At 44.1% G+C, this 13,023-nt stretch overlaps 1 protein-coding gene across 1 annotated transcript in view; it reads right to left on the bottom strand.

Annotated features, from left to right (window-relative positions):
• magi1b (membrane associated guanylate kinase, WW and PDZ domain containing 1b) overlaps positions 1 to 13,023 on the bottom strand; it is a 166,948-nt gene that overhangs the window by 77,394 nt on the left and 76,531 nt on the right.

The raw sequence follows: 13,023 nt of genomic DNA on the forward strand, positions 1-13,023 counted from the left end.
AATAAAAAATAAAATAGAGAAGACGACAGCATGAAGCCAAGAGATTGATTTCAGATTTATCCAGTTTGAGACAAATACAAAAAAACAGCAGTTTTTTCCTCTGAAAATGTTCTAAGTAATAAAAAAAGTATACAAATAAACGTAAACCAGTCTCTGTGTTGACAGGACCTTACTTTTGCCAATCTACTTAACTGATGGACCATCGCATTCCCATCACTGCTAAGTCCCTCAACATGTTTACATGGCAACAACTGGTGTTTTGGTCAAGTGAAGAAGTGGATGCGTTCTACAAGTTTTTTGTCTTTTAACTGGCACAGTTTCACAGAGCTACTGAAATATTTCTCTGTGAGGCAAAAAAAACCAAACAAACGAAGCACTGTTACGAGTTGACAGTTTTAGTTTGCCTCCAGGTTTGTCAGTGCATGTCTGCATTTTACTCCACCATGTTGGATCATGTGCAATGGCGCTCCCAGAAAAATGCAGCGACACACAGTTCGGACTACGAGAGCCTTTTTGACTCAAACTTGCAGAGTTTTCTATCAATTATGGATACTCGGTGCCCCTCAAAGAACAAGCCCCCGTCTTCGGGTCGGTGTCACTGCTATTTTGGTCCCCACCAGAGTGTGAGTGTCCTGTTCATACTTAACTGACAACACGGGAAGCTCAAAGTAACTCAAATATCCCCCTGTAATAGAGGTTGGCTATACAAGTCTAGAAGAGCAATGCCTACTTTGATAGCAGGGTGAGGTGGGTAACAATTTGTGTTGAGTGTATTATATTCAGTGGGTACTGTATGTCAGCACGGATAGGATTAATTTGATAGACTCTCCCCCACTTCACCCAATTGTACACAGCAATTCCAGCTTTATCATCATCATCATGCTATTGATTCAGGTTATGCTAGATTAATAATCTATGGAATATAGTAAAGTTAATCGTGAGGACACAAACCATGACTGTGTCATTTTTAGTGGTAAAAACGGGTATACAGATGACTTCTTGCTTTACGGTGATCAAATAGAGCACCTGCCCGGCTACAAGGGTGCTGCGTGTAGCTGGTGGATGATCATAATGAGGCAGTGTGGATTATTGGCCTGCCTTGAAAATCTGGCAGGAGTCTTACACCCAACTGTTGTGCAGAAGCTATTACAGAAGCATTTCTCTAAATCTCCACAATAAACACGCTCTCATGTCAAGCTAGACTACATTCTCCAAGAAAGATAGTTGAGGCATGTCCTGGTGGATGATTTTCAAGACGCACGGCACTGCATGCACGTGCACGCACACAAACACGAGGGGAGGGCCAGCAGACTGTCGTCATATTCCAAAACCAAAACAGATCCATCCACCATCTTGGCCAGAGCAAGCCTGCCAGTGCCTTTTTTCTTTTTTTTTTTTTAACCAACACACACACACACACACACACACACACACACACACACACACACACACACACACACACACACACACACACACACACACACACACACACACACACACACACACACACACACACACACACACACACACACACACACACACACACACACACACACACACACACACACACACACACACCAAAATGCAGGAGGGGTGATGATCTGACTGGGGTTTGTCAGCTCGGCAGGGGGATGGAGCCATCTGTCCCAGTAAAGGGTTAATCCAACCAAAAGCACAGGCCACACATTCCAGCATGTTCCAGCCCCAAAATTTCTGCCTACATTCTGGCTATCAATTTTGTTTTGCCTTTTTCTAAGAGGAAAAGGAACCCAAAGATTGTGTTACAGTCTATAACCCAGACTCGTGACACCCTTACGGTCCCAACTGAATCTTCAAACCTCTCCCGAAAATCTGCTCATGTGGTAGTGACAGGGCATCAAATGTGGAAGGCGGCTTTTCAGTGATTGGTACACGGACGCTTCTCATTTGAGATGGAGTGTTTTGAGTCGGAGGGGGCTGTTTTCACTGCTCGGGCTGGCTGAAAGAGGCTCGGTAAGAAGAGGCGACACACTCCCACAAAAACACACCACAATGAGATCAAAACAGGCCTTTCTCTGGACCTGTGGCAAGCTCCGGTCGCTCACGTTTAAATTATTCCAATACAAGAGATGTGGGGAGGTGGGTGTCTGAAGACAAGGAAGAGAGATTGGACTAGGAGAAAAAAAAAAAAAAGAAAGAAAAAAAAAAAAAAAAAGAACCAAAAAAATTGAAAGGGCCAGCAGCAGTATAGTGTGAAGCTAAATCAGCCAGAAAGCTGACTGAAAATGCCCCCCACACACACACTCACAGCCGGCCTTTGTCTTTCTCTTCCACCCAGAAAAAAAGCACCATGGGCTAGCTACTACCTACAGCAACATGGAAATGGAAAAGAAAGGCTTTAAAACGATCCATTTTGAGGGGCGGGGAGGGAGTGGGGATGGAGGGATAGCAATGAGAAGGAAGGAAAGGAAGGAAGGAGGAGGAGGGAGGGAGGGGGGGGGGTCATCCAGACATGAGATGGACTGAAAAATGGGTGAAAGAAAGGAGGAGAGGGGGGGGGGGGGGGGGGGGGGGGGACCGAAAGAAAAGCTAGAAAGAGAGAGGCAGGAGCTAACCTTTAGCATCCTGGAAGCCCCAGACAGACAGGCAACTGCTGGAAGGTAATGGCTTCCAACATGATCACACATGTCAACAGATCACACGGCCCCTTAATACAGCCATCACCGGGATGGAGAGCTACACACACATACTGTGCATGCACACAGGAGAGGTGACACTTTGCACACACACACAAACACACACACACACACACACACACACACACACTCGTACACAGGCAGTAAACCGGGCAACGGACAAACATGCACAGACGCCAGCGTATACCTGAGACAGACAGACCACAGACACACACAGCTTCCGTTTGACCACAACACATCAGCCTCCATTACTGCCAGCGATGTGCCTCCGTCTCCCTCGCTCTGCTCCTGATGCCTTCCGCCTGATGCACAGCCATCCCCGCCGCCTGCCTCTCCATCTCTCTCCCATCCCATCCCATCCCAACCCCCCCCCCCCCCCCCCCCCACCCCCACCCCACCCCGCCACCCTCCCTCCCAAACATTAAATCACGGCAGCCCCTTCTGCAAATCAAACAACAAAAACCAAAATACCTCAATCAAGGGAGGCTGTAAGAGGGGGGCTTCCTTCCCACCCCCCTCTCAGTCCAACAGAACAACACCACTGTCGACAGGAGCAGGAAGAAAAATCCAATCAGGTGCAGATGAGTGTCAGAAAAAATGTAAAAAAAAAAATCACAGTCCTCTGTCCACCTTCCTCTTCCCGTGCGTCTGTCCTCTGTCCAGCTTGGGCTTTGTGATGCTAAGCTAATGGGAGCTAAGCTAAGCAGCATCCACACATTGGCTTATAATGCGCTCCGTCTCATACCCACACAGACACCAATGCTAGGCTTCTGTCTCTCTCACTGACTGAGCCCCGCTGTTTCCCGTCTCACAGGCATCCACATGCACCCGCCCACCTCCTCCCCCCTCTCTCTTTTTCTCTCTCTCACTCACGCCCTCCCTACCCCCAAACAACCCCCCCCCCCCCCCCCCCCCCCTTCCTGGCCGTTTACCCTGAGTCCTCCTTGTTCCCAAGATCCCGACAGCACCTCAAGTTTCTTCTTCTTGTCCCTCCCCAGCCACTGATGGCTTACACACACACTTGCAAACTCATACACATGCTCTGGCTGTTGAACAAGTTCCTGACAAGTCATCCTTGACCAACATGTGAAGAGGACAGGAGTCGAGGGAGGGGACGCCGAAGCTCTGGAATAAAAGATGGGGACAACAGTTGTGCGAGACGGGATGGACCTAATGGGGGTTGCAGACATTTACATGTCAAAAGGCAAAGAAGTGAGCTGGACAGTGAAATACAATTCCTATTTTTTCCGTTTTTCTTTTTACAGGTGGCACTACTCAACTAGGCACATGTGGAAGGAAACATGACAAAGCAGCAGGGACGTCAGAGAATGGATACACGTTTAAAATTGAATAAATCACCAAGGCAAACCCAATTATGCAAAGTCAGACTAAATGATTAGTGCAAATCTATTGACGTCCTGGCTTAAGAAAATCTAGTGTGATTAACATTCAGTTGTCTTATTCTGCGGTCAGGACAAAACCGGGGGGCTGAAAAAAGTTCTACCAAGATCATAGCGGTAGAAGGGTCAATGGTTGAGCTCAAAGATGTTTGGTTACACTCTCCAGTTGCTTCACTTTCTAAATGTGGTGTGGATGGATAGCATTATTTTTAAGATCAATTTCGATAAGTGATGGGGGAGTAATTCCCAACTGGAGAAACTTAAAAGGGATTATGGAACATGGACGGGCAACTACAGCAATGCAAAAACATGGTCAATGTCTTGCTTTTTTCCAAAGCTTTCAAAAGCAGCTTTTCAACTTGTCTCAGCCCGTTTAGCCTTGCAGTACAAGTTTGTACCAAAAGGTGGTGTACTGAGTCACTTAAAGAAGCAGCAGGACAAACAATGCTACACAGTCGTATAGTCCACATGATGAGGAGGTTTACAACACATAACAACTGGACCAAATCTGAACGACTGCATCTATCAAGGTTCCATTTACATGACAACGTTTCAAGTGAAAACACATTGCTTCTGCATTTTAGTCTCAGTAAAGGTTTGCGTTTACACTGCAACATTTTGAAAAACATGTCCACTTACACTGAAATGGCAGAAACGCTGAAAACATTGTAGTTAGCATGCCAGGACCCGAGTTTGTGATGTCGGTTGTTTTTATAATGAACCCACGCACACATGCACACAGAGAACAACACGCTACAAACATCAACAATGGCGAGTAGACAGACATTCGTATGGACAGGTAACAAAGTGGGACTGCCATTCTGGGTGACTCTAATATAAAATCACCAAGTCCCGGGAGAATATGGACTGGGAGTCATGACACTCTGAAGAACATGTCACCATTGTTGTTATTGTCCATTTACTCATGCATGTGCAGAGGAACTATTTGCTACAGCCATGGTGCGCATGCGAAGTAGCAGCGTTTCAAAAAAAGTCAAGTTTTACTCTGTTTCACAGAGACAGAGTCATGGCATTTTAAAATATTTCTACCTTGGCAGCCATTTTCAAAAAGTTGCATTTTCAGTGGCTCCGAGCAACATTGTCATGTCAATAGAGACCCAAAACACAAAAACAATTTCCAATTTCACTTTGAAAAACCTTGTTAGCTCTTGGAATACCTAACAATATCTCCCAGGCTTAGCGAGTATATATTTGTTTGAGTCTGAATAATTTGCATAATTTGCATAAGGGTGCATACAGCTCCTTCTACCACATAATCTGACTCCTGAAAGCAGCGATTTCCCAACATGGGGTCTGGACCCAGTTTAAGACTGCAGCAGAAATCACAAGACTTTTCATGCTCTGAGGTTGTCAAAATTCAATGTATACATACTAAAACTTCAGTTGCTTGAATCTACTGTCGATAAAATGTTCTGTTTGAGGAAGTGGCCAGGATTTGCCTTACTTAAATACATTGGTGAATCGCTCACTTTGTGGGGGTCCACAGCCATTCTCAGGAGCACTCTAGAGATTTCGAGTACAATTTTACGTACCATCAACATTACCATCAACATGTTACAAACAATGGCTCAGAGACACAGGCACAAATAACCAACCATCCTATACCGCCAGAGTTACTCCCCGTTAGCCTTCATCCTGTACGCCTATGCAACCGTGTCGATCATTGAGTCTGCCCACACAATGCATGTGTGGGTGGAGCAGTTGGGGCGGGGGGCGATGAATCCAGAGGACTCCTCCCATCATTCACTTTGTGTTTGACAGCAGTCCTTTGACTCTTGCTAATGGTGTAAGCTGCACCAAAAAAAAAAAAAAAAAACTTCCCCGCCAGCGTCAATGCAGCTCCTATTGTTCCCTTCACAATATTTGTCTGATACCTGCAGCCTACTGGGAACCGCAATTGTCATCAAACTGACATGTGCTGTGAGCCAGAGCCCAATATAGTGGTTTAAAAATGCGAAGGATGTGGAGGAATGCCAATAAAATGAAGACGAAATCAGTGTGTGCATGGTAAATAAGTTAAGCGAGCAGCTTCGCACACAAACGACTGAGTTTAAAAGACTGAACAGAAGGTGGAACGTGAATGCAGTTATATCTAATAAAGCCAGAACTGCAGTTTCCTTGTGTTTCCAGTCTTGTGCTTTAACAACTGTCCCCTGGCTCCATAGCTTTATACACTTCTCAAGAAGCTCCACCTATAAATGAGATATAACAAGGTTCCGCGGCTTCCACATGTTATTGTGAGACTGTGACAAGTGGACACGGTGGGACCCCGGAAAAAAAGTTTTCAGGCTGAATAAGTCAATCTGTAGCAGTCAATGGTATTCAGAAATACTTTTCTAAAATTCAGGCTATAAGGAGAAAAGCAAATATACTTTAGTGTGATTTTAAAACGGCTGTGTTGTTAAATTAAAGTATGAAAGGCTATCAAAGAAGCACAGAAATGTCAATTGTCATCACATATAATGACATAAAAGTGACCAAGTGCTTTGAAAGGCGCCTATAAAGAAAATGCATTATTATAAATTGACAAACGGAAACAAGTGTGCACTTATATCTGCAGAGCTCAGAGGATATCATCTTTAATTTTAACTTTTGAGCACAGCTTGGGTTGACCGACTGCACTTATTGAACTTTTTGCAAGTTTTACACAAAATGTATATGTCCTTTTCAGGAGTTCAGTACTTTGGGGATGTCCCCTGCAAAACAGTGTGGCAAAGTAATTGATTGGAGAAATTATCCAACAGCAACAATTTGTGACTTGTGGTCATCTCCCGCTTGCAATGCTTGTGAGTCGTCTGCTCACCTTCTCTTACTCTCCTTGCTTTGTCTCCTTTGCTGCCCGAGAGAAGCACAGTCATTCTCAGAGTGAGAGCCTTTCTTTTGTTCAGGTATCACAATGTGATTGCTTGTGTGGCTGCAATCTGTAACACCAACAAACCAGCACCAGAGAGGCTCCTTGAGTTGACATTCTGGACACAGACAGAAACACGCCCTTATCAGACGGCACAGTTCAGTGTGACCCCACCACAAGTCATAAGTGATCACACGTTTATGTTAGTTTGGTCAGCCAGCTACATTCAACACTGATTTGAGTGTGAGGTTTTTTTTTTGCCTCCTTTTATTTCCTCTCTCGCCGCCCATCCCCCCTCCTTGCCCCCCTCCCACACCCAAACCCCCACCCCACCCCCATCTCGATCCTCGCGGCTTCAGTCCCACCCCCCCCCTTCCCTCCAAGCCGTCCTCTTAGCCTATATATGAGGCGTCCAATCGCCTGCGCCGCTCGCCCCGCAGTTCACCACACACACGCACGTGAACGCCGGCGCCGTCGAACCCGGTTCATTTGAGAGGCGATCCCCTCGCCAGCCGCATCACAACAACCACAGCAGACGACACTGCCACTTGCCTTGATGCAGGAGAGTCCAGAGCTCCCTTTTTCAAGGCTCGCCGACACAGAGTGGTGAGCTTTAGAAAGCCAGGTGTAAACCCAACAGAGCAGTCCTCTCTTCCTCCTGCTGCTGCTGCTCCGATCGTTGACAACTGGCAGCGAAACAAAAAATAAGAGAGGAAGAGAGGAAGACAAAAGACTGACACAGAGGGAGAAAGGGAGCAGCAGCAGCAGCAGCAGCAGCAGCAGCAGCAGGGAGGACGTGAGGCAGTGGAGTCGTGAGTTTGGGGGGGTCAGAAATGAGGGGAGTGGATAATGGGAGACTGGGAATGCTGAATGTGCGGACGGGGTGACCACAAGGGAAGCAGACAAATGCCTCAGCAGATGGGGGGAGGGTGGGATTGCTGTGCTTTAAATTTTTTAAGAGGGTTATTGGAAGAGCTGACTTTTTGGACCTTTGAGGAGAGAAACTTGTTTATCTTCACAATCAACTTTGCTGAACATGTTTGTCTTAAAAAAAAAGACAGCGATTCTCCCATTTAGCTTTCAGATATTGAATTCAGCTGCAATCAGTCTCCTACCACCAAGAATATGAACTCTTGTCAAAAGTATAGGACTATTCATGACAGCCGTGCTCTTTCAAATGTAAGTTCATCTGGGGTAGAATCTTGATCAGTAGAAGGAGCACATTATCCATATAGTGATGGTGGAATGTTATTTAGCACTTTGGGTGAAAGGCGAAAGAAATGATGGAACAGAAATAAAGGGAGAAACAGAAGGAGATAATATGAAGTAAAAGTCCATCTAGGCATAAATCAAACCCACTGCTCAATACACAGAAGCCCCAATGACCATCCCACCCACTTCCATAGTTTTTATATTCCTTCGCTTGCAAATTGTAGGCTTTTTTTTATTATTACTACTTAAGGCTTATGGATTAGTGGTCAAATAGGGATTTTTTTCAAGCAACGTTTTTAGATATATGGTACGGTTTAACTTGACTCAACTTTGCATTGTTTCAGTGCAATATATTCAGTATTTCTTAAGAAAACAACATCTACACTAGCACAATGTGGCCCTGCGCTCCTCTCCTACCTAACTAGAAAAGTTATTCTGGATGTCCAGTGTTGAGCCAGTGATGGAGCCATGCTTTCTTTAACCAATCTCCCCCGACTCATTTCGAATGTAAGAGTTCAGAATCAGCCTGAGCTGAGTAGGCGATGAGAAGAATTTGCTGTGGTTTATACTTAAAAACCAAAGATTTGTTTACCTAACTGACACAATATGTGCTCTTCTGGAGAAGATGGTGTACTTGTGACAGCATTTGGGGAATCTCCACATATTCCATGACACTGGACAACACACCACCAAAAAAACACAACAATTTAACCAAAACGTAACTCTCACAGTCAAACAGACAAACTGACAGTCTAAATGATCAAAAAAGACGTCGCTTTATCATTTCATAACATTGATGTGATTGTGTCGCTCAACAGTTGGTGCCTTACTTTTGTAGGCGAGAGATTTATTGATATTGTTCTCAAGTACTGGGAAAGTGGCTCCCTGAAAGATAACTAAGATCCTATATCACAGCCCAGAACACCATCTGTACAGATCCAACATGTAACGCTGGCGTCCTGTCGTCTCAATCAAAAGCAAATCAACAAGTATTGTCAGTCTTCATAGGTTGGTTTTGAATTTCTCAAAGAAGTAAAGGGTTCACCGACAGTACTATAGAAGAGTTAGTTGGGATGATTTACATTTTGGGTGGGCAAGACACACATCTCCATCTGTTTCCCCACCTGGTTAGTTTCCTCCGATCCCACATACGCTTGCAGATGGAAACTGAACAACCTTTGGACATATGTTAACATGGACACACACTGACCTCACACAATCGGAGGGGATTTCACTAAAATGTGCTTTTGGTTCATGTGCATTAAACCAGTGTTATCCACTGAGGGGCGGGGGAGGGGCAACAGGAACAACTTTGTTAACGTACAATTGCTTTTGTCTCACATTACATTACGAGTGTGAAGGACATAGGGGAGCATATATTTATGGACTGTACCCAACATAACTTTCCCTCCCATAACACAAAGGAAAAAAAATAAGCTATGGCAGAAGATTTGTAAATTCCAGGGGGGGAATCGCTCTCCTCCACAAGCGCATGACAACACAACATTTACAGTCCCATAAAACACGTGGCCAAGGGAACACCTTCATGCTTTGTTTACTGTTAACACCACCAGGGTTTTTTACTGGTGTGCCTGAGACCACTCAGTGATTAAAAAGGCCATTATGGACAGACCCCCACCCACTAGCAGTGTCTGGCTGACATATGGCGTTGGAGGTAATGCAGATAAAGTCCCTTAAACAAGCCTCTTGAATACAGATAGTAATTTGTGTGAGAGGGCCATGAATAAACTAATTGAAAAGCCAGCAGAAGAGAGGCATGATAGGTTTGTGGAGATGAGACCGGATCCTTTTCAGGTTGGTGAGGAAGAACAATCCAATATGCTAAGGCTTTAGAAACGGTGCAGAGACAGAGAATGTCAATACCCGAAAATATAGGAATTTGCTCTTTTTAATGAGGTATGCTCAATCTATACTATGAAAACTTGCTGCCAACATCTTGAAAATAACTTTTCTTGTAATGGATCTACAGATGCCAGTATCACGCCGAGACTCAAGACGACAGCAGGGATCATACCTGCGACCCACAGGTCTCCAGTGCGGTCCACTTCCCCACTAAACCCACAGGCAAAGTCACAAGAACTCACAGCTGTATAAATTCAATCTGCGTACACATCAGTCATCACTGCAATGTTCTTCCCTTCCCTCTTTTGTTCCTCCTTCTCCATCTTCAGAAGTGAGACTGGCTGTGACCGCAGTCAGCAGGGAATTCAAACTCCCGTTTCATGATAATGATGAAGCGTCCTCTGATTGGTCCGAAGCCACCGATTTCAGCACAACATGCAAATCAGGGATAAGACTAAACTGGCATCATGCAGCATAGTTTCATCAATCCAACTGTCTCTCGTGGTGTTTTATCCATCCCTCCACAGAGGGAGTTGCACAGTTATTGCGTTTATCACTGTGCTATTATTGTGTTAATGCAACAGGGCCATATCCTTCACTCTAGTGCGGTCTTCAAGGGCTGTTTTTTATAGCGGGGAAGAATGAAACTTCAAACAGATACTTCAGCTTTTGTGCAGCAGCAGCAAAAGAAGAAGCACGCAGCATCAGAAAACAAATGTGCTCTTAGATCTGTGCTTTATCGACAGTTGGGAGGAAATAACGACTGCAACCCTAGATTGCACAGCCATGTCTGGCAGCACAGTTACCGCAGATGTCATATTTGCAGGTTTTTAGCTTTCTTTGGAAATGAGATAGTAATTGTTACGGCTGAACAATATATCACAAATTGACATTTGAAAAAGAAGGGTCATACATCACGATTATTTCACGAAAATTGTAGAAGCACAAAGTCAATGAAAACAATTACTAAATAAACCAAAGTCAACAAACTGCCGATGTATACATGTGATGGGAAAGAGCCTTGTTATCAGTAGGAACAAATCTCAAATACATTAACATCATCTATGTAAGTGTTTGTATCTATAGCAAATCATATTATCACTACTTATATTTGCATATCGCATGCTTACATCCAATATGCAACGATATGATGCAGCCCTTGCCCTCACTGTAAAGAGCACGAGCAAAAGCTAACACAGTTTATGTGATAGTTGAGATGACAACACTGACTTTTTTGCAAAATACATCTATGATCTAGTTCTAAGATTAAGACACACCGCAGTGTTTTATGCCAAGCAGTGAATGAGGTGATTAGACTCCCCACCAATATGTTCACTACTGAAAAGATAAATGTACCCATGTCAAAATAGTCTGAAACTATCACGCAGAATGAAATGCAGTGTCGAGTCTGTGAAGGCAAGAAAAACATTACATGAAGTTAAAAGGGGACAAACAGAGATTTCACAGTGAGCGGGGTCCGCAAATGGCTGTTGTCAAGTTCTTTCAACCATGGATAGCATGGGATTCCTTTCTGGAAGCATCAGAAAGTTCCAAAACAATGTGTCGCCACACTGCCCAGTACGAGCTCTGCTCTTTCAGTCAGCTACCCAATACCAAGGGAATAGCAGCAGAAAGATATCTAAACCATTGTTGCAAACCTGGCACATCATCCAAATCGTCATTCAGATTCACACAGAGATAAAACACTGGATCATGTCACCAAACATAGTCCACTTCTATGGCTAACTTTTTTTTTTTATAAAAGGAAATAAAAGCTGCTTGAGCAATGGTTTTATTAAATGACTTTCATTTAATAATCTTTTCATGGCCGATACCGATACTTTCCCGATGCGATACTTACATTGCTATTGCAAATATACTCAATAGTCTATTTTTGGAGCAACTAAGATGTCTGAAGCTAAAAGCACTATTGGCAGAAGCTTTGTTTAGCTAGAAATTATTGTAAAACTCACTTATTGAATCAAAATTCTTCTCTCTTTAGTTGTTGTTGTAAACTGAGGGTACATCCACACGACGAAAAAACAATCTTTTGTTCTCCCTGGCCTTCTCCCAAAAAACCGTCCACACCTCACTATGAACACGGCTCAACACGAGGCTTCAGGGCATGTAGTACACGTGCCAGGCCTTTAGGGGCGCTGTGACTCACCAAACACAATAAAAAAGCAGAAGAAGACAAACCACATAGAAATTTGGAAGTAGACTTCTGCATTTAAACAACTATATATAACTCTAGTTTTATAGGTCTATGGCCCCGCTCCACCTGCTTCTAGCTTCTGCAGCTCGACCGGAGCTTGTAGTCCGTGACGTTGCGGACCGCGTTTTTTTTTTTTTGTTTTTTTAGATCGGCGGGGTGATATCTACCGATCGGATCGGGACATCCCTAATTCTTACATATTAAAGTACCTTCTAGTATTTGTCGAAACCAATTTGTACAGTCAAACAAACTTCCATACCAAAGTTTATGAAATCTATGTAGCATAGTGTAGCAAGTAATAAAGTAAAGGTTTATTTATGCATTTGTGCTCTACATTTCGCCCCAAATTGTGTTTCGTCTGTATGTACCAAGGGAGTAGTACCACCAATAGGTGTGCGGGGGCAGTGTTGAAATCAGATGCGAATAACAAATGGCGGAGGAGTTTGAAGAGCTGCAGAGTGACACTTTGAAGTGTTTACTGGTCTCAGACCCCATTTACATTACGTTTTCAAGTGTAAACGTGAAGTTTTTATTCCATTTCGGGTGTCCGTTAACACAGCAACGGTGCTGGGAGCCACAGAAAGTGGAACATTTTGAAAACGCTCCAACACCGTCTCCAAGCAATTTTCCCAAAACGCTGCTCCGCCTGCGCGCTACGGTCATAATGAGTTGTTCTGTGCATGCAAGAAAAGGATTCATTCATAACAATGAATGTAATGTGTGCTCTTCATGCTTGAATGTAACAGCACTTCACCAATACATTGTAGATTTACCACACCATCGTCT

This window comes from Lipophrys pholis (genome assembly GCF_963383615.2).
Source record: "Lipophrys pholis genome assembly, chromosome: 4".
NCBI lineage: Eukaryota > Metazoa > Chordata > Actinopteri > Blenniiformes > Blenniidae > Lipophrys > Lipophrys pholis.